Source organism: Piliocolobus tephrosceles, chromosome 2 (genome assembly GCF_002776525.5).
Source record: "Piliocolobus tephrosceles isolate RC106 chromosome 2, ASM277652v3, whole genome shotgun sequence".
NCBI lineage: Eukaryota > Metazoa > Chordata > Mammalia > Primates > Cercopithecidae > Piliocolobus > Piliocolobus tephrosceles.
Genome location: NC_045435.1, coordinates 136,685,324 through 136,710,897, shown reverse-complemented (window position 1 = coordinate 136,710,897; position 25,574 = coordinate 136,685,324). Strand labels below are relative to the sequence as shown.

The 25,574-nt window shown below is 42.4% G+C and overlaps 1 pseudogene; it reads right to left on the bottom strand.

Annotated features, from left to right (window-relative positions):
* Positions 1 to 3,453: 3,453 nt before the first annotated feature.
* LOC111526547 overlaps positions 3,454 to 25,574 on the bottom strand; it is a 50,618-nt pseudogene continuing 28,497 nt past the window's right edge.

The window sequence follows — 25,574 nt, the reverse complement described above, 5'->3', positions numbered from 1 at the left end:
ATTTCACTTAGCATAATGTCTTCAAAATTTACCCATATGGTAGCATGTGTTAGAATTTCCTTCTTTTTAAAAATAATTTCACCGGGCGCGGTGGCTCAAGCCTGTAATCCCAGCACTTTGGGAGGCCGAGACGGGCGGATCACGAGGTCAGGAGATCGAGACCATCCTGGCTAACACTGTGAAACCCCGTCTCTACTAAAAAATACAAAAAACTAGCCGGGCGAGGTGGTGGGCGCCTGTAGTCCCAGCTACTCGGGAGGCTGAGGCAGGAGAATGGCGTGAACCCGGGAGGCGGAGCTTGCAGTGAGCTGAGATCCGGCCACTGCACTCCAGCCCGGGCGACAGAGTGAGACTCCATCTCAAAAATAATAATAATAATAATAATAATTTCAACATTTATTTCAGATTCAGGGGATACATGTACAGGTTTGTTAGACGGATATATTGCATGATGCTGAGGTTTGGAATGGGAATGATCCTGTCACTAACGTAGTGAGCATAATACCTAACAACTAACTTTTCAAGTCTTGTCCTCTCCCTCCCCCTTCTATTTCTCCCTAGTGTCTGTTGTTGCCATCTTTATGTCTATGAGTACCCAATATTTAATTCCTACTTATAAGTGAGAACATGCAGCATTTTGTTTTCTGTTTCTGCATTAATCCACTTAGGATAATGGTGTCCAGTTGCATCCATGTTGCTGCAAGGGACACAATTTTGTTCTTTTTTATGGCTGTACAGTAGCCAATGGTGTGTATGTACCACATTTTACCACCATTGATAAGCACCTAGGCTGAGACTGCTCAGACATCTGCTACTGTGAATAGTGTTGCAAGGAATGAATGAGTACATGTCTTTTTTTAGAAAGATTTATTTTCTGTCCAGGCACGGTGGCTCACGCCTGTAACCCCAGCACTTTGGGAGGCTGAGGCGGGCGGATCACGAGGTCAGGAGATCGAGACCATCCTAGCTAACATGGTGAAACCCTGTCTCTACTAAAAATACAAAAAATTAGCCAGGCATGGTGGCAGGCACCTGTAGTCCCAGCTACGCGGGAGGCTGAGGCAGGAGAATGGCATGAACCCAGGAGGCAGAGCTTGCAGTGAGCGGAAATTGTGTCACTGCACTCCAGCCTGGGTGACAGAGTGAGACTCAGTCTCAAAAAAAAGAAAGAAAATAAAAAAGAAAGATTTATTTTATTTTGCATGTATATCCAGTAATTGGATTGTTGGGTTGAGTGGTTCTTCCATTTTAAGTTCTTTGAGGAATTGCCAAAGCAGTCACCACTGGTTTCCACAGTGGCTGAAATAGTTTGTATTTCCACCAACAGTGTATAAAAGCATTCCCTTCCTTCCACAGTCTGTTAGCATCTACTGTTTTCTTGACTTTTTAATAAAGCCATTCTGACTGGTGTAACATGGTTATCTCCTGATGGTTTTGCTTTGCATTTCTCCAATGATTAGTGATGTTGACTATCCTTCCATATGTTTGTTGGTTGCTTGTATGTCTTATTTTGAGAAGTGCCTGCTCCTGCCTTTTGTTCTCTTGTTAACGGGATTAGTTGTTATTTGCTTGTGGCATTGTTTATGTTCCTTATAGATTCTGGTTATTACACCTTTTTCAGATGCATAGTTTGTGAATATTTTCTCCAGTTCTGTAGACTGTCTGTTTACTCTGTGAATAGTTTCTTTTGCTGTGCAGAAGTTCTTTAATTAGGTCCCAATCGTCAATATTTTGTTTTTGTTGCAATTGCTTTTGAGGACTTAGTCATAAATTTTTTCCTAAGGCTGATGTTCAGAATGGTATTTCCTCGGTTTTCTTCTATAATTCTTATAGTTTTAGGTCTTACATTTGAAACTTTAATCCATCTTGAGTTAATTTTTATATATGGTGAAATGTAGGGGTCCAGTTTCATTCTTCTGCATATAGTTAGCCAACTATCCCAGCTCCGCTTATTGAAAAGGCAATCCTTTCCTCTTTGCTTATTTTTGGTGACTTTGTCAAAGATGAGATGTCTGTAGGTGTGTAGCTTTATTCCTGGGTTCTCTATTCTGTTTTATTAGTCTATGTGCCTGTTTTGTGCCCGTATCATGCTGTTTTGATTACTATAGCCTTATAGTATAGTTCGAAGTTGGGTAATATGACACCTCCAGCTTTGTTCTTTTGGCTTAGGATCATTTTGGCTATTCAGGCTCTTTTTTGGTTCCATATGAAATTTATACTAGTTTTTTCTAATTCTTTGAGAATGACATTAGTGGCTTGATAGGAAGAGTGTTAAATCCATAAATTGCTTTGGGCAGTATGGCTATTTTTTTTTTCTTCTTACAAACAGAAGTTTTATTGTGTTTGGTCCATGGTCATATTTCACATTATCTCATGTAGCAGGGTCCCTAGGTGGGGATCCCTGTGCAGTACTTGGCAGGGTGTGTGGCTGGGGCAGATGAAGCAGTGTAGCTGGTCAGGCCCAGAATGGGAGAAGGAGGGCTGGGGGCTCCTTAAAACCTACTGAGAGGCTGGGTGTGGTGGCTCACACCTATTATCCCAGCACTTGGGGAGGCCCAGGTGGGCAGATCACCTGAGGCCAGGAGTTTGAGACCAGCCTGGCCAATATGGTAAAACCCAGTATCTACTAAAAATATAAACATTAGCCAGGTGTGGTGGATCACCTCCAGTCCCAGCTACTTGGGAGGCTGAGGCAGGAGAATCCTTTGAGCCTAGGAGGTGGAGGTACAGTGAGCCAAGATCATGCCACTGCACTCCAACCTGGGCAACAACAACAACAAAAGCCTACTGAGGCCACAGTGTGGGGGTTAGCATGGAGAGGGGGTCAGGCTTAGCCCCAACAGCTCAGAATTCCACTTCCTTGTATGGGTCTCACTTTCCCCACTGGGCCCCTCTGCAGGTCTGAGGGTCCTAGGGAAATCCAGCCGCTTGGGAGCCTGAGATATTTAGCATTGTGGCCGGGCCCCCTTTCCTAGGGACTGATTTCCCAGCACCCTCACCACTGTCCCCACCCCATTCCTTGGGGGGAAAAATGTATTTTTCTTTTGTTAATACTTCCTGAAACTTTTGCGGGTACAGAAACCACAAACTGATCAGCTGACAAAAGGGGCAAGAGGTGAGGCAACTGGAAACCTTTGGGAACAAGTTCCCTGCAGTCCCAGGTCTCTTCTCCCCAGCACAGCTGGGCCCACAGTGTGGACGTCCCAGCAGGGAACCTCACCCTACACATATTGGAATACAGCCTCCACCCTTCACCCCACAGCAGTTGGCTCAGTCCTGTGAAGGACCCAGGCAAGGGGGAAAAAGCCCTGATGCCTGATCCCGGGCCGCCACTCACAGACCCTCAGTTGACTGGCAGCACTGAACAGGTTAAGAAAAAACGAAGATGAAAATACAGAAAAACCCCAAAACCCAGACGGGGAGATGAAGTGGAGGGAGAGCGTGCTGGGAGCCTCAGTAGCCGGCCTCCTCCTGGTAGGTAGGGGGATGTTCAGGGGCCTTCCCCGAGCCCGGACAATCCCCGGTGCCCGAAGGAACCCCGTCAGCCTTTGTGCCATGAGGGCAGTGCTTGGGGTTGTTTATCTGCCTGCCCAGGCCGAAGACCTGGCCGCTCTGGTTAGCGTTCTGAGAGTAGCCCATCTGCAGGGACATGGAGAAGTTGTCACACTTGTTGGTTCCCAGTTTGGTGTCATAGATGTGCCGCCGGGTCCTGGGAGCCGTCATGCCCACCTGGCTGGCACAGTTGTTTGTACCCATCTGGAGGCTGATGGTCGAGTGGTCCATACGGGGGCAGGATGTGGTTCTTGGGGTCATAGAAATGCCTCCTCATGCGGACAGGGTCATGCCCGACTGGTTGGCGCATTTGTTGGTGCCCATCTGCAGCCCGATGACTCACTGGCCAGCCTTCATGGTGGCATCGTCAAAGTTCCGCTCCTGCTTCTCTGAGTCGTTGATGGCGATGTCCACCCCATTCTGTAGCCCCTTAGTCTTGGCCTTCCCCGCCAGGGCGAGAAGAGAAACCTGCACCTGCGTCATGTTCCCATTCTCAAACAGGTTGTTGGCCTCGAACGGGTCCATTGGGTTCATGCCATGACTGACCATGGCCTTCATGAAGTTGGAGAGGTTTTCTAGCTGGTGCCAGTTCTGCATGGAGCAGTTGATCTTGGGGACTGGGCCAGGCTGCAGCTTGTTCATGAGTGTGCATAAGATAATCCCATCCTCCAGGCCCTTCTGGAAGTTGGGGCTCATGGAGAGGCCGGTGAGTCCCTCGATCCAGCTGCCGAGCTCTGCCTCCTTCTGGGGGCCATGTTTAGAGGGAGCCAGTTCTTGACCTCAGCCAACAGCCCATAGGAGAGTAGGATCCACTGCCGGTACAAGAATCAGAGCTGAAGTCCAGGTGCCCCCGGGTTTCAGCAGAGAGAACAAGGCAAAAAAATTGCTGTCAAGTGTTTCAACAAATTTCACACAAATCTCATATCCATTCATTTTCTAACTTTTATGGCTCTCTGAAATCTTTATATGGTATTGACACACCCTGATTCTCTTTTTCTGAGAGCTGCCAGGAAATCAGTGTGCTTTTGAAGCCCTGCCTCTACTGACCTGACCCTACTTTCCAGCCATTGTTAACTGGACAGTTGGACCTGTCAATCCCTATCCCACGATCTTGGAATTGGGAAGCGTAGTTACCAGTGACTCCTCTGAACTGAAGACTTGGAAACTCTGGAGATGTGGGACAACTCTGTAGCTATATGCATGGGAAAGTGAAGAAAGCAAGTCTGGAGAGATGGGTGAGGCAGATGCAAAGAAAAATGGAAATGAGAGAAAATGAGAGACAGAACAGAAATATTTAAATTTATAAATTAAAATTTTAAAATAGGGACTAAGATATTGGAAAGTTAGGTGTTACCTATTTAGACACTTTTATTAATAAGTAACAGGACACATATCAAACTAACATTAGCAAAAGGCAAGCGGGTAGCATTTATTATGACTCTATGACTCTCTTTCTTGCTCCTGCTCTCATTTTCTCCCACATAATAGCTGCAATCCTCACAGTGACCCTATGAGGAATTTTTATCATCCCAATTTTTGGTTGAGGGGCCTGAGAGGTAAATGATCAAGTAATTTGCCTAAAGTTTGAAAGTAGTGGGCATAAAGCTCAGATCCAAATATATTTCATGTCCAACCTTTGTTTGTCATCACAACCTTTGTTCGTGTGTGTGTGTGTATTCATGCTCTTTATTCACTGGCCCACTGCTGTTATTATCTGTTTTGGAATATGACAGCTCAACAGGTGGTAACTACTTTCTATTTGCTTTATGTTGTGTCTCACATCTCAGTTTCTATGTATCCCTATAAAAAGAATGGTAAATCTAGTGGGTATATAATTCCCAAGAGCATAAAATGCCTTATTTGAACACTAAGGAAAATCCTCTAGACACAAATCCAACACATGAAGAGGTTTAAATAAAACACTGGAAAATGTGGAAGGACAGAATGCTCGATGAACCCAGTCAGACAGAGGAGGCTTTTAGAGTCTATGTGTCTACAGCCTCTTCTGAGAAACAAAGTACAAAACAAGAGGAGAATCCCACCCTCCAGGAAGAAAGGCCCAGTGGCTGTGGCTGTTGCAGATAGAATCACTTGATTCCTGATTGTAGGGACTTGTCCCAGATTGGCTATAGAAGTTATTGCAGCAGCGTAGGAAAGGGACAGGCTCTGAATCCAGAAAGCCCCGTGACTGATCCCTGCTTTTGCTGAGCATTCGCTATTTGGCCTTGGAAAATTTATCTCCCAGTGCTTCCATTTCCCATCTGCAAAATAATCTTTCCCTGGGAGTGCTGTTGCAAGTACTAGAAAGGACGAAAAATCCTTATGGATGGCACATGGGAGGCATTCGATAGATACCATCATCATTATCACTATTATTGTGCAAGAGGGAGAGAGAATATTAGGGACTTTGCTGTACCCAAGTAATAATATTCTGGGGCTATGCACACATGGGCTTCTGGGTTCTTACAAGTTGGCTGAAGCCTAGAAATCGCCAATAAATCTCTGTCTCCACAAAAAGAGAAAGAAAGGATCTCCCGGTCCCATGAGTCTGGAAATCCTTCAGATAAAAGTTCCTTTCTTACTGACGAAGGGAACTTTGTTGGCTCACATAACTGGACAGACCACAAAAGTGCTGATTTCAGGACCAGCTGTATTTGAAGCTTAACCTTAAACTTCAGGGGTCTCTCTCCTTCCCTTAATTCTGCCTCCCACCTTGGCTCTACAGTGTGCAAAACTTAAAAGATAAAAAAGGCTGCCAGTAGCTGTAGCTTCACACACTCTGCTTTCAGCAACTCCAAGAAAATATTGCCTTTCTAGTTGCTCCTGGAAAAGCCAGAGGGTCACACTGCTTGGACCAACTTAGCTCATACATGCATCATTGAACCAATTCCTGGGACCAAGACAAGGAAATTATATTGATGGGTTTAGACCTGGTTCCCACTCACAGTCCTGGGGCTAGTACTGAATTCAGCCCCGCCTAAACCATATGAACTGAGAGTGAGGTAAAGGAAGTTCTCCAAGAAAAACAGAGGCACTATTAGCCACAGCAGAAGAAAATGGATGTTGGCAGGCTAAAACAACAAATACGCAGCATAGGCTCTAAATAACATCAGTGGAAACTATAATCACCAATATTTACTAAATGTTTATTGTGCTCTGGGATAAGCACTTTTCATTAATTTCCTCACTTAATCCTCACAAAAATGATCAATGCATATATTATTATAATTATCCCTACTTAACAGATAATGAAACTGAGACACAGAAAGGCTAAGTATTCATCATTTGAGGTTGTGTTGCTAGTGAACAGCAGGGTTGAGATTTGAACTTGAGCCATGGGACTTAAGAGTCCACATGTAATTTTGTGAGCTGAATAATTCCCCCACCTCCACACCCCACCCCTACCCCTGCTAAGATAACCAGGTCCGAATCCCTGGAACCTATAAATGTTAACTCGCAGGGACTTTGCAGGTGTGCTTAAGTTAAGGCTCTTGAGGTGGGGGTGCTATCCCGAATTAGCCCAATGGGCCCCAAATATAATCACAAGTACATTTGTAAGAGGGAGCCAGAGGGAAATTTGTCAACACAGGAGAAAAGGCAATGTGATGACAGAAGCAAAGACTGGAGTGACATACTTTGAAGATGAAGGAAGAGGCCAAGACTGGAGGCATTTAGATGTCTTGTAAAAACTGAAAAAGGCAAGGAAGGAAACATTCTCATTTAGAGCCTCCATAAGGAAATTTCTCTTCTGTTGTCTCCTCCTCTACCCTCCCCTCCTCCTTTCTCTCCACTTTTCTCCTCTCCTCTTCCTCTCTTCTCCCCTCCAGATCTCCCAGCACTGCTTGCATATGGCTCCCCAAATGGCAACCCCATCTGTGTTAGGCAGAATTCTAAACTGATGCCCAAAACTCCCAGCTCCTGGTGCATGGGCCTTGCATAATCCCCAGGACTGTGAATACCATGGATTTCTCTGCCATGATTCAGTTATATTGTATGGTACTTTCTCCTTAAGAAAAGGGGTTTGGGCAGATGGCTCACCTAATGTGGCGAACCTTAAAAGAGTCTGGGCTTTCCCTAAGAAAAAGATGAAAAGCATGAGAAGAATTCAACGGAGGAAGATTCTCCATTGCTGGCTTCAGAGAGGAAGGACAAGGGTCGCAAGTGGCCTCTAGCAACTAAGAACAGCACCAGTAAACAACCAGCAAGGAAATGAGAATGTCAGCCCTGCAACAACTACCACCACACAAAACTGAATTTGGCTAACAACCCGAGAGAGTTTAAAAAAGAATTCTTCCCCGGAGCCCTGATAAAGGAACACAACTCAGCCAAAGCCCTTATTTCAGCTTTCTGAGACCCCGGGCAGAGAATCCAGCCACACAGGGCCAGGTGTTAGCTAATACATGGGTACTGTTTTAATTTGCCAAATTTGTAGTAATGTGTTACACAACGATAGAAGACTAGTATACTACTCCTGGGTCTATGCAATCTCTCAATTCAAACACCCACCAACTATAGTCTTTATGTCCTTAAAGAATAGAGAGAGCTAGTGTGGTGGGGCATGTCTGTAGTCTCAGTTACTTACGAGGCTGAGATGGAAGGATCACTTGAGCCCAGGAGTTCAGGTCCAGACTGGGCGACAGAGCGAGGCTCTGTTTCAATAAATAGATAAATAAATAAATAATAAATAAACAATTTAAAAATGTTTAAGCAAAATAAAATCATCTTGTCCCTAGTTGGGTCAAGGGTCCACCACTAATCTAGACAGCACTGGCTGTCACGGGTCCAACACTGATCTAGACAGCACAGGTTTTCACCACCTACACAGTAGTGGTTGCAGATATACAACCTCAGGGAAGGAGAATAGGCAAGGCAGCCAAGCTGGCTGGTGCGTTCTGCTACTGCCCTTCCAACTTGTATGTGACAGCGTTCTATTAGTCTATCTCCTGCCTTGCATTATGCACATTTTCTCTCACCTAACTAGTTCCTGAGTTCATCAAAGGCAAAAAGGTGGTATAGTGCAGTAAGACAAACATTATCTTAGGGGACACAAAGAGCTGGGTGCAAATCGACCTATTTGCTGTGTGAGCTTAGACAAGTCACTTAACATCTCAGGATTCCTTTCCCTATTTGTGAAACAAGAGTAATATACCTACCTTGCAGGGCTGCTGTGAGAATTAAATGAGATGAAATAGGTAATGTCCTTTGTGAGTCTTTGATAAATATCAATTCCCTTCTGCCATTTTTAATCTATTTTCTATGTCCACTGTAGCAGCAGGCACAACAGTGTAAGCTTATTCCTGCATCAAATCAAACAAATAAAAACAATCCACACGCTGATGGAAAGGAGTAGGGCAACCAATAGCATGGAAGTAGCCCAATTATTACATGAGCAAGGTGTCAACATAGGAAAGGACTGGTAAGGAGTCCCCTGGATTCGAGTTTGCCCTGAAAGTAATAATGAATAACAAAATGATAGCGTCAGGCATTAATTGGAAGCATTCTGTAATGTGTGCCAGGCACTGTGCTGAGGGCTCCCTTGATGTAACTCATTTAATGCCTAACAAGGGCCATTCATCGGTATCATCATTACTCCACTTTACACATGAGGGATGAGATCCAGAGAGGTGAAACGATTTACCCAGGCTGGGAAAAGGCAGGGTCAAAATTCACCCCTGAGTCAATATGACTCCAAAGTCCAAAGCTTTTAACTACTCTTCTTTACATCGCCATGAACATGGCATTCCTTTTTTGGAAATAAAGTTGTTGCAAACACCTGTATCCATGGAGACTGAAACTGAATGATAACATACAGTTCCTTTCATTGACTTCTAAACTCTTTTCAAATATTTAAATTTCCAGAAATTTTTTTTTAATCACAGGGAGAGAAAAATATCCAAGGAAAGGATAAGGGGCTTCTGTCTGCCGAACCAAAAGTAGTTATTCAGAAAACTCCGGAGCAACTCCATTTCCTTGCCTGGAGGAACACTCCACTGGGAAAGTCTTCCAAACAATTTCTGCTGGATTTTTAGTTGTTTCAAAAATTAAGACAAGCCGGGCGCGGTGGCTCAAGCCTGTAATCCCAGCACTTTGGGAGGCCGAGACGGGCGGATCACGAGGTCAGGAGATCGAGACCATCCTGGCTAACACGGTGAAACCCCGTCTCTACTAAAAATACAAAAAACTAGCCGGGCGAGGTGGCGGGCGCCTGTAGTCCCAGCTACTCCGGAGGCTGAGGCAGGAGAATGGCGTAAACCCGAGAGGCAGAGCTTGCAGTGAGCTGAGATCCGGCCACTGAACTCCAGTCCGGGCGACAGAGCGAGACTCCGCCTCAAAAAAAAAAAAAAAAAAAAAAAATTAAGACAAAATGAGAAGACTGTTTTCTGTCTGCAGAAGCCAATAGTCTGATTTTTTTTTTTTTTTTTTTTGGTTAGGACTGAAACTTCTCCAGTGGCTAAAAATTCTGTGCACTGCTTGAGGTATCAGAGAAATTCTGTGTCACCCTTGAAAAACAGCATTTCCCCCAGGAACCTGGCATCCTTATCTTTATTCCTCACCCAGACCTGGCATGGGGTCCTCACCTCTCCACCGCGTAGTTTCACAGCTCACCCTGGCTGCTACAAATGCCCCAACGTGCACTCTGATAGTTTTAATAACCTTGTCCATTCCCCATTTAAGAGTCAGCCATTATTGCTCAAGCCTTTTCAAGCCAGCTGGAAATTCACCTTGGCAAGAATTCTATCCTTGTTGGACACTCCCCCCTGGCTTTTCAAACTTAGTAAAAGGAATTGAGACCTCGCGGGAAAAGCCCGCCTGTCTTTTCCTTCTAGATTATGTATGAAATCTCCCACAGGGCTGCCCTGGCTCTAGGCTAATTAGGCTGTTTTATTATACAACAGTCTCAGGAAAAACTAAGGGCAGTTATTTACAACAGCCTCCAGGCCCTTGTCTCTGAGAGTCTGGAGGATCTGTAGAAATCAGAGAGCAAGACACCGAGGCCTGCAGTATGATTTGCTTACATGGATGTCCGGAGTGTGGTTTTGGTGCCTAGGTTCCATTTAAATAAAGTGTTAACTAAAACCAAAACACTGGATATTAGAGTTTGCTAAGTGATCAGCGATCCCCAGTGACTATGTCTGTGAGTGCAGGATTGGGCCAGAAAAGCTCTGTAATCTAGGAAGGTGCTATTCAAGGTGTGGGCCACCAATTATCAGAGACCAGCCCACCAGGAGGGAGGTGCAGACACGAAGATAAGCATTTAGAAATCTCTGTAGATATTTGACAGTACTGGGACATTTTACAAAAGTACCAGTCTGCAACAGATTAGAAATACAAAAATTAAAAATGAGGGTTTTATTGGTTTAATGCTTGTTTTTTTTTTTATCAGAGTTTGAGAAGCACTGGTATAAAAGACAAACTGAAAAGAAAAAAGGAAGAGGGGTGGAAGAAAGGAGGGAGAGAAGAAAGATAAAGAAGGTAAGAGAAGTAAAAATAATAATCTTTGAATTATATAATTATTTACAACATGCAAAGTGTTTTTGCATACATTATGACACTGGGTCTGTCATCCAAGATCTTCCTTCTGTTTTTCAAGCACTCCAAGCACCTGTCCATCTTTTCCCCTGGTTCTCTTCTTTCCCTGGGGTGTGTTCCTCTACACTGGCTCCCTCTGTAATTATGATCCCAGTTCACATGTCACCCCTCAGGGAGCCTTTTTCTAGCTGCCCAACCTAGAGTGTTCTCCCTCATCCATGCCACCCAGCTCCATCATGGGGCCATGTTTATTTATTTTTTCTTCTATGAAACTTAATCCAAACTATCGTGTTAATGTATTTGCTTATTGTTTCTAATCAATCTCCCCACTAGAATATGAGTTTCTTCAGAACAGGCATGCTGTCTGTTTTGTTCGCTCCATAAGTCTCATGGCTAGAGAGTGCCTGGCGTAGGGACAAGTACATGAGTGAATGAATGAATGATGATTGACTGAATACCATAAGTATCAGTGTTTCCATTTAAAATGTAAAGAAAATAAGAGTTTCAAGATTTTACCCAAAAGAATTTAGAGTCTTTCCGAAGGATGCCTAGCTCCTCAGTAGAATCAGGGCTCCAAGTGAGCCTCCTGGCTCCAAAAGTACTGCTACTTCTACCTTACGACATTACCTGAGGTAGACGTTTCTGGAGAAAGATCTATAGAGCTTTGTAATACTCAATAAGAAAAGTCACATAGGGTGCATGTAGCTACAGGCAGCTTCTGCTGTTGTAAGTAAAAATCCCTCTGAAATTAAGGAGAAAACAGCAAAGGCGCAGGAGATTGAGTAGCAGATTTGCTTCCTACTGAGTTGACATCTAACCCTCGCCTACCCTCCTCCCTGCCAGCCGCCTGCCAAAATCCCTTAAGTGCTCTCTATAATTGTAAGATTGGTAAAAGTTAGAACTCTGGGGCCAGACACACTGGAGTTCAAATCCTGAATTTTTTTTCTTACTTGGGCAATAAGTAAATTCCTACATGTCTCTCCTACTTTGCAGGATATGTATACAATTAAATGGGATGACATAGGCAGGTGCCCCCAGGGATATTCAACCAAGATGAATTCCCTTTTCTTCCTCCAGTTGACATCTCTTTAACATCAGCTAATTATGCTGGTGGCAAGTGGATGGAAGAATGAGCACAAAACAAATGAGGATTTACAACCCACACAGCTTTTCAAGGTAGTTAAGGGCTTACCAGTTAGCTTTACCTTGTGAATGTGGTCTTTACATTTACCCTCCCAACTAAAAAAAAAAAAAAAAAAAATGATCCAGTCTATAACCTTACATGCAGTCTCACTGCTAAGAAAATGACCTGCTGAGAAATTGATCCTTATTTATGTTATAAAGGAGTAAATGGCTGCTTCCAACGCCAAAATACAATTATGTGAGGAAATAGTGTTCTTGAAAACTCAAGTCTCCACTTTATTTCTGCTTTTCTTCTCTGACAGCTTAACAAGTAGAAAGATTATGAGCTTTGAAAACAAATAGGGAAGGGTTCAGATCCCAGTCCTGCTACTTGTCTTCGTATGTCTAAATCTCAGTTTCTGGATCTATAAAATGGGCGTAACACTTCTTACTTTGATGTATTCTTTGGTGGGCCTGGAGATCATATAGCACAGGCTACAAAAGGTGCTCAATAAACAAGACCTTTAATCCCTCCTCCAAATATTTGGTCCTAATCACAGGAGAAAAGGTCTGACCACAGAAGCACAAAGTGAGGGGCACCGTTACAACAGAGCATGCCTAGAACATAGTAGGTATTCAATAAATATTTGGTGAATGAATAAAATGGAAGTGTGATTTGTTTGCAACTGTCAAAGAGGAAAAAGGTTCATAATCTGAAAATTGGCATGGTGTCCAGAATTTCAGTTGATGACATTAGCACTTATTCACAAGAATCCACCAAGAACTAGAGCAGTTTTGTCTAAAGTCTTTCTTTGGGTCATATTTCAGCTCCTCCCCAACTTGGTTGAAGACCCCATGATCTAAGGTCAATTGTGAGTGATGACATGGTCTATTAGGAGTTAGGTTGAATGTACCAAAAGTCATATGTCCATGTCCACCAAAGCGACTCTATTCTCCCCGAGGGAGGAGCAGACCCACATGGAAGGAAGATTCCAGGCTGCCACCCTTGAAGCCATCTGGCCTTGATTTAGAAACACACAGTTCCTTCCAAGCAAGGCCCCTTACTCATCCGAATTTTCAACTGGGTTCAACCCTTCCTGTCAAGAAAATCATGCCTGAAATGCCATCCTGAAATTTGATATCAGAAGGAAGAGAGTCGGGCAAAAATTGAAGGTCCTGCGAGGAACCTCCACGCTGGGGTTTGCAAAGCTATGCAGAAATTAAGATCCAGCACTTAGCAGCAGAGATGTAGTTGTCTGTCAGACATCAAGCCTGGTTTGCGAAGCTGTCAGTCACTGCTGTGAACTACAAAGTCACTGAGTGAACTGGCCAGGACCCAGGAGGATTTCCACAAAATGAAAATGCAGATAAAGCAACGCCAGCGAGTCCAGGGAACACTGGAATTCTTAATCATCCTGGTGTTCCCGGCCTCCAAAGCCACATCAAGGCTCCTCTCTCTTTGTCTCTCCCCAGTCCCATGTCTTCTTTCCCCCATCCTCTGGCTCTACCCCCATCCCCCGCCCCACTCCCCTCTTTTATTTACCAAATTTTGCAGGATTCAATACATTCTTCCTAAGTATCAAGCACAGACTGTGCCTTTCTCTCCTCCTTTCTGCCCCAGGTTAGTTTTACTACAAAGTTGTGGCCTTCAGCCTCAACTGGGCCTTACATGCTACCTGGAGTCTTTCTGCATTTCTCTGGCCAGCACTCTCCTGTCCTCCACACAGGCAACTTCATACTCAGCAAAGCTTCTAGCTGGGCGTCACTCTCTTTACTGACAAAAGCTCCTCACCTCCTCCTTCACAGTGAAAATAGAAGCCATAATGCAAGACCTCCCTCACCCATCTACTGCCCGGTGGCCCAGTGTGGGATCCCCGCTGTTGTGATCGCAATGGTGAGAATGTTAGTGGGTGCTCAGGACCCCATTCCATCCTGTGCTACCTCCTCAGGAAACCTATCTGGTAGGTCAGTCCTTCCTTCTCTCCCCAGATCTTTTCTACCAGTTCTTCTCCATCAGTATTTAATACACTTCAGGTTATCCCACCTTGAAAACAAACAAGCAGACAGACAAAACCCCTCTTCTTCCTGGGCTAGCCCTTCTGGTTCTCTCTTGCCTTCCCTCAAACCTCAGACCCTCACTGTTGAAAGCAGGTGGACACTCACTGTCTCCCTCTTCTCTCTAATGAAATTAGGAATTAAGGATTAAAGTAGACTTGAGTCAGAGTCATTCTTCTCCCATCTGATTTGTGTGATTGGGGGCATAGTACTTAATTTCTCTACGTCTAAGTTTTCTCAAGTAAAGTGAAATAACTGTTAGTTCTACTTATTGGATTGCTGTGAATATAAAATATAGCAATATTGATAAAGAGCTTAGCACAGTGTCTGGCACAAAATAAGCTATCAAAAATGTAGCTATTGTTATTATTTGATTTTTTTTAAACTTTGCAATCTGGCTTCTTCCCTTGCCATTCCACCATCATTGCTCTTCCCAAAAATGTCATTATTGCTAAATTCAATCAAATATGATTTTTCAGGCTTGGTATGGTGGCTCATGCCTGTAATCCTAGCACTTTGGGAGGGCGAGGTGGGAGGATCACCTGATGTGAGGAAATAGTGTTCTCAGTATACTCAGGAGTTCAAGACCAGCCTGAGCAACACAGTGAAACCCCATCTCTACTAGAAATACAAAAAAATCAGCCAGGCATGGTGGCCCACACCTGTAGTCCTAACTACTTGGGAAGTTGAGGCATGAGAATTGTTTGAACCTGGGAGGCAGAGGTTGCTGTGAGCTGAGATGGGGCCACTGCACTCCAGCCTAGGTGACAAAGTGAGACTCAGTCTCAAAAAAAAAAAAAAAAAAAGATTTTTCAGAATTATCTCACTTGACCTTTTTGCCACAATTGGTGACATCTTTCCTTGTAAAACAAGATCTCCATCCACTTGTTAGTCTCCTTCCTCTAACATCCTGATACCTATAGGTGTCTCTCAGAGTTTCATGCCTCAACCTATCTTCCTATTTTTTGCTCTTTATATTCTCTCAGTAATCTCACCTATTCCTATAGGTGATTCTATGGTATTTCAGGTATTCTATTCCTATGGCTTCTATAAACTGACAATGCCTAAATCTAAACCTGCACTCCCAAATTTTCTCCCAAGCTCTAGATTAAAACATCTAACTCCCTGTAGGGCATCGCTACTAAGATGACTCTCAGGCACTTCCAACTGTCCCAAGCAGACATTATCAACTTCCCTGCATGTCCCTGTGTGGACGATTATCACTCACCCATTTGACCTTCCAGAAACCTAATGACACCCACTTCCTTCACTCCCCTTCATGTCCAATTCCAATTCTACCTCTGACATGTGTATCCCATTTGTGTATCTCCATTCCTACTGGGGCACTGACTTGCTTAGCACATAATTGTCCCCTGTCTAAATAACTGTCACAAATTTCCAGCTGATGTATGTGTCACATCTCTTCTAATCTGTTCTCTACTCTATAGCCAGGAAGAGCTGTATTTGTCTAGTTCATTTGAGTCAGACTTTTGAAAATACAGGAAAGTACAAAGAATGGTAAAATGAACACTCATATTCCCACTACCCAGAATTAACAGTAATGTTTCTAAAACTAAAATCTTACCATATGGCTAGTCTGTAAAATGCTCATTGGTACCTCCTTGTCCTTAGGATCAAGTTCAAATTCAGTTGCAAAGTTGACATAACTCTCCACGATTTCCAATCTCTTCACACCCACACCTCCCAACTCAACAATGTGAAATCCAGATCACAGCCAATTATTTGTATTCCTCCCAAAATGCCAGGCTCCCTCTACCCTCCAGGCCTTTCCACTTTTGAGGAGGAGGGCATAAAAGGGATGAGAAACTGCCTGAGTAAGGAACAGTGCAGAAATAAACATAAGAATGTAGTTGGCAGTCAGCCCATAGAAGTGATGTTCAGAGCAGTACCTTAGATCATGCAGTGACAACATCACAGAATCTTAGAATTGCTCAGAAATGTATTTAAATCCAGCCCTCCTGCAACCACCCCTGAACTTACCCATCATGCCTTCAAAGAACCTATATTTGAAAAGTAGTAAAGAACATGCACTGTATGTTTTGCATGTTATGGCTTTTTAATGTACTCAAAGGAGAGTATATTATACATGGAGACAGATGATTCTAATTCTCTAAGGCTCTTGGAAGGCAGGAATCTTTCCCCTGACGTCTCTCCCAGGGGGTAGAGGTGATCTTTGAATGCAAAAGGAAAGAAGGTCGGTAACTTCAATTAAGTAGTCCTTTTCATGAAGACAGAGGAAGCATCCAAAGGTTTCTGGCAATTCCTTTGTTTTATAGAGATAGTTAAAAGGAAACCAAGAAGGAAGAGAAATCTTTTCACTTCTTGTGACAGGCCTTGCTAATTGTCTTATTTTAAGGAAACACTGGTTTTTTGTTTTGCTATCCAGTTACAGTAAATGATGCCTAGAAAATGGCACAGCTATTGTAAACCAAAATTCTCTTATTTTAGTCTGTACTGAAGTCAGTTTCCAAAAACACCTACGCCAGTCAATGCCTGATGCCATTTGGATTAACAGAAAAATTAGTGAAATATCAGAATTGCACAACCACACAAGCAGAATTATTTATGAAATGAGTAGCCAATGTGAAGGAAAATGGATTGTACAAATAAGCTGCCTAATCCACAAGGTTGTAATGGAAATTGCTTCAATTTCTGTGGATGATTTAAGATGGAAACTTTGTTGTTTTTTTCAGAAGTCACTAGCTGTTAACTGATCACACCTCTGCTTCTACAATGATTTTTGTAAAATATGAGAAGAAAACCAAAGGAACTTATTGCTGATTTTTAAAAGCATTAATGAAAGAGAAAGAAAAGGAAACCTGTGGGTGAGTTCTTTATACGTTATGCGGGGTTTTTGTTTGGTGATTGATGGTCTTCATTACGTATGAGAACTACCCACCCCGCCCGCCATAGAAAACATTGATTCTGGAACATAACTGACTTTCCAGTAAAGCGTAATATTTTCAAAGTGTTGCCATTTCTATTATGTAAAAAGTACCTTTTAGAACAGGTGTTTTGGAAAAATTAAACTTGTGTCAAAATGGATATTTTAATTTGTAATGGGAAGTTAACACAGATGGCTGTAATGAGGGCTCTAAACTATCTTTTAATGTATTATTTAGAACCTTATATCATTATGCACACACCCTCAAAATGTGCAACCCTCTAAGCACAGTTCTCAGCAGATGTGCTCAAAGGTGTCAGTAATACCTAAGTGATGATCTGAACTGCATGGCAAAGTCAATAGAAGGTTGATGGAAATGTAGATTACAATGGAACAGGCTTTTGGAAAACAATCTCCATGTGATGTATAGGCCATGCTATTCAGCGAGGACATGGGTGTGAGCACATAAACACACACACAGAGGAATCCTTCAGAAGCACAGTAAGGAAGTCAGAGCATTGTGGGCTCATGCTTATTTCTAGAAGCATCACCCATTGGAAGGGGCTGAGTCAGTCCTTTAGATTAATATAGTGGTCATGATTTAGTACCAACTATACAGCAGGTACCATCACTAGTCCTTTAGAAGAATGATCTCATTTTATTCTCTCAACAGCTATATTTAGTAAATTGTAATATTCCTATTTTACAGACAATAAAATAGAGGTGTGCTTCATCACCAAATTACCACATGACCTTGGAAAAGGTAGCAAGGTCATTTATTTATCCAAGTCATATTTGTTTCAGAAACGCATGTTTTCCAACTTCAACAGGAAGCAAATTTGGTTTTATGTCAGATTTGTTCATTTATTTCAAGGAATTTGTAATTGAGATACAGAGAATAGCTTGTTTTTATTTAGTTATATTCTTTCTTTGACAACAGTATGCTTTATTTGAAAAGCTGAGGATAAATATTGGGAAGAACGACATAGTACCAGGTATTAGAGATGGGTAAGGATGGCAAGAAAATAAAGCTGGAAACATCAGGGCCAAATCATTAAAATTCCATGTGCCGTCTTAAGAAAGTTGGGCTTTATCCAGAGGATGATGAAGCACCTTTGAAGGACTTTCATCAGTGGCTACTTGATTACTTCTGTCTCCAGGATTGAGTATAGCTCTGCCTCAATGTCTTGTAGCTAAAACCTTCCAGAATTTTCAGCCTCATGGCAGGTTAAAATTCCTAAAGCTTTTCTTCTGCAGTGAACTTTACCATCGGAAAGGAAACACCCGATGTCTGTAGACTTTCCCACCCAGCCCGCATGCTCAGCCCTTCCCGCCTATTCTTTGATAGGGTAGTTCCTATCTCCCAACTCAAGGAGTAGAATCCTCCTGATCCAAAATGACAGTGACTCAGCACTTGTAGCATGAACCTGCCTAACTGCCTCTGTAATACGTTTCTCCCTTTAGCCACCCCGTTTACCTTTAGCTGTTTGTTCCTTAAAGCTGGAGCATTTATTTCACTCAAAGCTACTAAATGAAAGTATTCCTTAGTGACATCACTAATACTAGGCTAAATTCAAAAGTGTTCCCTCTTTAAAAGTTTCAAATCACAAATATGTTACGCCATAATACAACCTTTAAAGTATAAACAGGTCATTTTTTAAAAAAGCTTGAAGTGTGTTCTCTACAAGTTTTTTTTTTTTTTTTTTTTTTTTTTACTCCTTTTGGACAAAGAGAAAGTTCCTAATAAGAAAATGGAAAATGCTTTTGGTGTGAGATAATCCAAAACAAACAAACAAACACACACACACACACACTTCTTTTGAAGATTCAATGGAGAAAGAGTTGTTTAAAAGGAGTAGTAGAATGTCTACACAGATAATATCCCAAATATTTCAAGCACCGCCCAAGAGGGAATTTCCACTAGCACATGCTACAATTTGCCACAGGCAGATGAGAGCCTCTAAATCAGAACATAAGCTGAACCTCCATCTATAAGAAATTCTACAAGCAACAGCATGACCTGGCTAGAATAATGATGTATGACTTGTGGCTGAAAACATTCCACAGCTCAACAGATGGCTCTCTTCTGGGGTTTGAGACAGGCAGGCATCAGGCAATATCCTGACAAGAGTGAAATACTGACCTGAGGAGAAGAAAATCAGAGCCCAGGGAGATGGCATATCTTTTGTGAAGCACACCATTTTCTAGGTGTGCCCTGCAGGAAGCGCCCCTTGAAAACAGCAACAAAGCAATTGCTTTGTTACAGAAGCATGTCAAGGAATTTGTAAAACAAAACCATTGGTGCAGGTGAAATTCTGTTATTTGTTTTTTTACACTGAGATATTTTGATTTTTGTTTGTTTGTCTCTGCATTCAGAAGCTAAATCTTGTTACCATACATCTTGATTCTAACTCAAGGTTTACTTCTCTGGCATATTCCAGCCCAAATTCCTTGCATCTTCAGTCCAGATCCTCTTCTATACCAGGGAGAAAAATAAACCATCCTTGTTAACTGATGATGAGCCTATGCTTGGTGCTATAAACAGCCTCGCCCACCCACCCAGACAGGTACTGGATTAGTGCAAAAGCAGGGCTTCCCCCTGCCACCCTCAACCCCCAGACATATCCAAAATTGAGTTCATTGTCCTCCCTCCAAAACCCAATTCTCCTCTTACTTCCACAGACAGACAAATAACTATACCATCCACCCTCCGTTATCCAATCCAGAAACGTAGAACTCGTTTTCGCTTTCTCCGTCTTCCTCAAGTCTCTGGCCAATAACCAGGCCCCGTCATTTTGACAATCAAATCTCTCTCCTGTCTGTTTTTCAATGGCCATCTTCCAGGCCAGCTCATCCTGGTCTCAGCCCTAAATTATGCAACCTGTAGCCTGAGTGATCTTTCCCAGCACAGTTGAAATTGAGTTTCTCTTGCTAAAATTCCTTCTGGTAGCTCTCCATGGCTTTTAGAATAAAGTCCAAAGTCCTTACCATGACTTAGGAGGCCCCTCAAGTTATGACCCTTGCTTTTGTTGAAATCTTCATCCCTCTCCATGGCCCACCTATCACTGTATGCCTCCATCAGTCTGATGCCATATGGCTTCCCCGAAGTACTGTTGGCGTGCTTGCCACATGGCCTTTGCCCCAAACGAGCATCCTCCACTAAACTGCTACTTGTCCCTCAACTCGGCTTTCTCTGCCAATAGGAAGGCTTCTCTTTTCTCCTTTGGTGCCCTCCCTATATGTTCTTATAATGCTTTTTCAAGTCATAGAACTACCGCATCATGCTGATGTCTGGGTCCTGGTAGTATTGCATACCAAGATTTAGGCTCAGAACTTAGAACATTTTAGAAACTTAAATATGTGTTGAATGAATGAATGAAGACTTCTTGACTAACTGAATGATATACTGAATTAATAAATTACATTCCTGATTATTTTGGCAGTTAATAGCACACCTCTCTGCCTCCCCATACCATCATACTACTCACTTCCTTCTTTGTCTCTTACCGACTTTGACACAGATCTGGTTCCTAATCTAGTCCTTTCTCAGGCCCTCTTCACTTGGTGTACATGTGTGATATCCCTGCTGTCAGACCCTTGGCGTTCCCATGGTGTCTCTGATTTGTCCTGCCTTCTTGTTTCGCTATTCTTTTTTGGGTAGGGCTAGTCTCATAGAATCAATTGTTGGTCCCAGTCACTCACTTGTCCTATGCCTGGGCCAGTCACCAGTCCTGCCCCAACCTACTCATGAAATGAGGAGTCAAGCATATTAATAAACACCCACAGTTCCCAGAGTCCCTCCTCAAGACTCAGACAAAATTATGCCATTTTTATTCCCTTAAATTGTGATGTTGAAGCAGGACACACACAGCTTTGTGAGCAGAAGTTTTCTCTGCTCTGCCGAGGAATAAAGGTCAAAGCAGAGATATGCACATGCCCTTTGACCACAGGTGCCTCCAATGACCACTACCATGGCATCATTGGCTAATTTCTCATCTTTCTGTAGAAGAGTCACATGGCTTTATGTCAGAACAGTAGGTATCCATGCATACCCAGCGCTTAAAATCTTGGGGACTTCTTTCTTACAAACCAACTGCTGTGGGGCAGTGTAAAGAAGAGTCACCTCATCCTTGCACAGAAGACCCTATCAATATCTTGGCTATTATTGACCCTATCAATATCTTCTGCAGGGCATTCTCAATGGCCACACCCACCATCCCGTTTGCTGCCAGGGGTCAGAGGCCCACATGGCTAGGACACTGCAGCTGAGCACCGCTCGTCTATAATGTTCTCGCACAACTCTTACACTCTGAGTCCTCTCCCATTCCACCTCTTCAGACACCATCCTCTGCCACTTCCACATATTTTTTACACCACTTTATCCTAGATTTGTGTAGACTGAGACGTAAGGCTAGTGTTGGAAGACAAGTATATTGCAATTGACTGACAGAATAAATCAGGTGGATTTTGAAAAGCATTCATATCTATTTATGCCACCTCCAGATACCCTGCTGTCCTTCCTTAAGGCATTTTTAATTTTAAAAGTGCAATTCTTAAAACACAAAAGGTGGAACTGAAAACATCCCCAGACATCACAGAAGTGTGGGCAATCCTTTAAGGAAGAAGATGGAATCTTGATCTCAAAAGCTATTAAAAGCCCTTTTTTTCCTGTCTTTTCACCTGCCCACTTGATTGCTTTTAAGTGAAGATGTAAGATCACAAAGAGAAGAGGGTGCAAAAAATAGAATGCCATTTTTTCTTCTCCATTCTCTCATAGATAATGATGTGGGAGCACTGGCCAGTATAGACGACCAGCGTAAATTAAGAGCTTAACTGGAATCCTATTAAAGGCCATCTCCACTCGCTCTTGCCTATTCCTGTTCTCACACAATACACAACACAACTTGAGAGAAGGCCAAAAAAATTAGCTCTAGAAAACTCAATTGCTATAACCAATTTTTCAGTGAAATGTCCTTTGTTAAGCCGCAAGCCTTTGATTAGTGTGTTTAATTTAAAGAGACTCCTCCTTCTCCACTTAAAGCTGACCTGCATCAAATATTGTCTTTGCTTATCATGGTGCTATAAAGTGTTTATAGGCCAAAATGGGTATTAAAATTCTGAGACAAAATATTTTAAACATGATCTTAGGGACAATATGTTCACCCCAATACTGTCCATGGTATAATTAACTTCATGGGAAATTTAAACCACAAAACCCATAATACAAGTTCAAATGTTCTGAAGGATTTACTCAATAAATTTAGAACTTGAGAAAGAATGCAAAAGTTCTTAAAAATCAGGCCACAAATCATCCTCTTATTCTAGTTAGGAGCAATTAAAGGAAAATATGTCACTTGATTTAGCTGCTCTGTCTAAATCTCTGCCCAAATCCATGCCCAGAGTCCTGTTAAAGACATCGGGAACGATGGGACCCTTCCCCCGCCCTACTGATGAACACCTGATGAAAGGTAAGCACTCAAGGGTCTCCTTCACAGGAAGCTGAATTCAGACACCAGCACTGTAGTTATTTAGCCACAGGTGCAAGACTTGGAAAGCCATGTAAACTAAGGTGCTTACTACATTTTGGAATGGGTGAAGATAACACCCAATACTATGGGAGATTGGTGAAGGAGAGAGACAGAGAGAGGCAGAGAGAAAGAGAGAGAGAGAGAAGTATCTCAAAGCTTTCCAGTTCCAGGAGTTATATCTTCTTCAAAATACCATCAGAGTCCCCCGAAATAAATTGCTTTTCACACAAGCTTTCTTAGGGGATTTCTGTTGCTTGCCACCAAGTGATGACTGCCCATGCCTGTATTTTCCATGTGACCTTTTATTGTGATTTGTGTTTTCCTGGGTTAAGCCATACCTTTGAACAATCATGTATTTTAACAACAGCTCAATCCTTACAAATGTCCCAGATTCCCAGTGGCTTTATGACAGACATTTTATTACACAAATTACAAGGCTAGAAACCATATCCCCAGTTTTCAAGAGTCTATAACAAAATAGAGCTTGAGTGAAATATCTTTGTAGTAAAGGAAGAAGAAAGGAAACACTTTAAGCCCACTGAGAGAATAAAATTGATGTCAAAGGACCCTTATAACTATACTTTAATCTCTACCTTCCACACCTTTCCTAATCTTCTGGAATCTTTGATGATGTTATTTTATTTTGTTTATGCTTTTGAAAGCAGTTGGGGAGGTGAGTAGGGTTTGCCAGATTTTGAAGATAGAAAGGGACAATCAACTGGAATCTTTGACACCAAAATAATAAAATTGTGAAAAAGACAATTTTCTTTTCTTTCCTCTGTAAATAAACACGGAGCACAATCAAGTACATCAGTTGCAGAGGATGAATGACATTTAGGAACAATGACTAGAATAAGCGAATGTATTGCAAAATACAGTATGCCCAGTCAAATTAAATTTCACATGAACAATGAATGTTGCACAGTATGTACTTACACTACAAGAAATTTTTCTTGCAATTCTAGAAACCTTAACTTACCTTCTTGTCTCAAAAGTTCAACTGAAGCTCCAAAGCTGGAAACACTGGGGAAAAAGAAGCCAAACAAACCAATGTCCCTAAAATGAGCTGCTAGACACACTTTGCCTTTAGTTTGGATTCTGCCTCAACTTTTGTGCTTAGGGTTTCTTAACTTTCCATCTCTTCTATATACTCATGTCAAAGTAGTCAGTCTAAGAGTTCACTCACACATTTATCATTGGCTATAACATGCAAACTCCTTTAGGGCAAGGCCATATCCAATTCATCTCTGTTTCCTCAGAATCCTGAGAGCACATAGAAAGTGTTCAATAAACGTTCACTGAGATAAAATATTTGCCAACTACCTTTTGCCTCAATTCCAGACTTCCCTTCCTGGCTTTTTGAAAACTTTCTTTCTATTTCTAATCAAGCCTCAGCTGGTTAACTTTATTTTTTATTTCTTCTCAACAAAAGCATCCACGTTTATTAAGATTTTGTTTCTCCTATTTCTTAAACAAGCTCTGCCTCTCTGCTTGTGCTAAAGTAGATGCCCTTTCTGTAACATCTTACCTCTGCTCCCTGAAAGTTACATAAACATACTTAATATCCAGTTTGGCTGGGCACAGTGGCACATTCCCTGTAGTCCCAATGACTTGGGAAGCTAAGATGGGAGGATGGCTTGATCACAGGGAGGTCGAGGTTGTAGTGAGCTGTGATCATGTCACTGCAATCCAGGCTGGGCAACAGAGTGAGACTGTCTCAAAAACAAAACAAAACAAAACAAACAAACAAAAACCAGTTCAACTATCACATTCTTCAATTGTTCCATCCAATGCTATAATGCTATCTCCGTTTCATGAAACTTCCATATTAGAAGTTAAAGGACAGTTTCACCTGCAATGGTTTTTCCTGCTCTAAGACCCTTAAAATAGAGGACTATATCATAAATCTCTCCCGTCTGCCCCTTTAGCACAATGCTTATCCAGTGGGCATGGCCCAAAACAGGAATTGGATGTTATTTCCACTGCTACCAGCACAATTCATGGCTTAAAACCTCCCACAGCACCTAAGGAACAAGATATTGGAGGCTTTCATTATTTGCCTTGTCAAGTCTTACCCACCCAATATCCAAATGCTCTGATTTACAGCAGGCTACTGGGGGCTGGAATTTGAATTGCCTTAGTTAATGGCTTTCCAGAGGCCAAAACCATATGTGCTAAAGATAATTTTTTTAAATTCCACTTTAGGGGCCAGCCATGGTGGCTCACGCCTGTAATCCCTGTACTTTGGGAGGCTGAGGTGGGAGGATAACTTGAGCCCAGGAGTTCAATACCAGCCTGGACAACATAGCAAGACCCCTACCTCTCCAAAAAAAATAAATAAATGAGAAATATTAGCTGGGAGTGGTGGTGCACACCTGTAGTCCCAGCTACATCAGGAGGCTGAGGTGGAAGGATCACTTGAACCCAGGAATTCAAGATTACAGCAAGCTATGATCATGCCACTGCACTCCAGCCTGGGTGACAGAACAAGACCCTGCCAACAATAAAATAAATAAATAAGTAGATAAATGAATAAACCTCTACTTTACATAAAAAGCAAAGCTCAGAAAATTGTTTAGGGAAGGGGTTAATAGCATGGGGATTTAATCTTGGCCCTTCTACAAATTTTAATCAATCCGACAAATGTTTTTACATCACATCTCATTTTGATACACATTTTTCAGACCACGAGAAATTGGCAGCTTCACATTTATCAGACATTTCATTTCTTCTTCTTTCAATGATAGTTCATATTCTGATTTGGGTTCAGTTTGAAATCTGAGCTTGAGATGTAGTTCGGGGAGTAAATAGGGGTAGTCATTGAAGTATTGGTGTTAGAAAAGACAGACCAGGGAATGTGGTAGGTGTGACTACCTAACTGA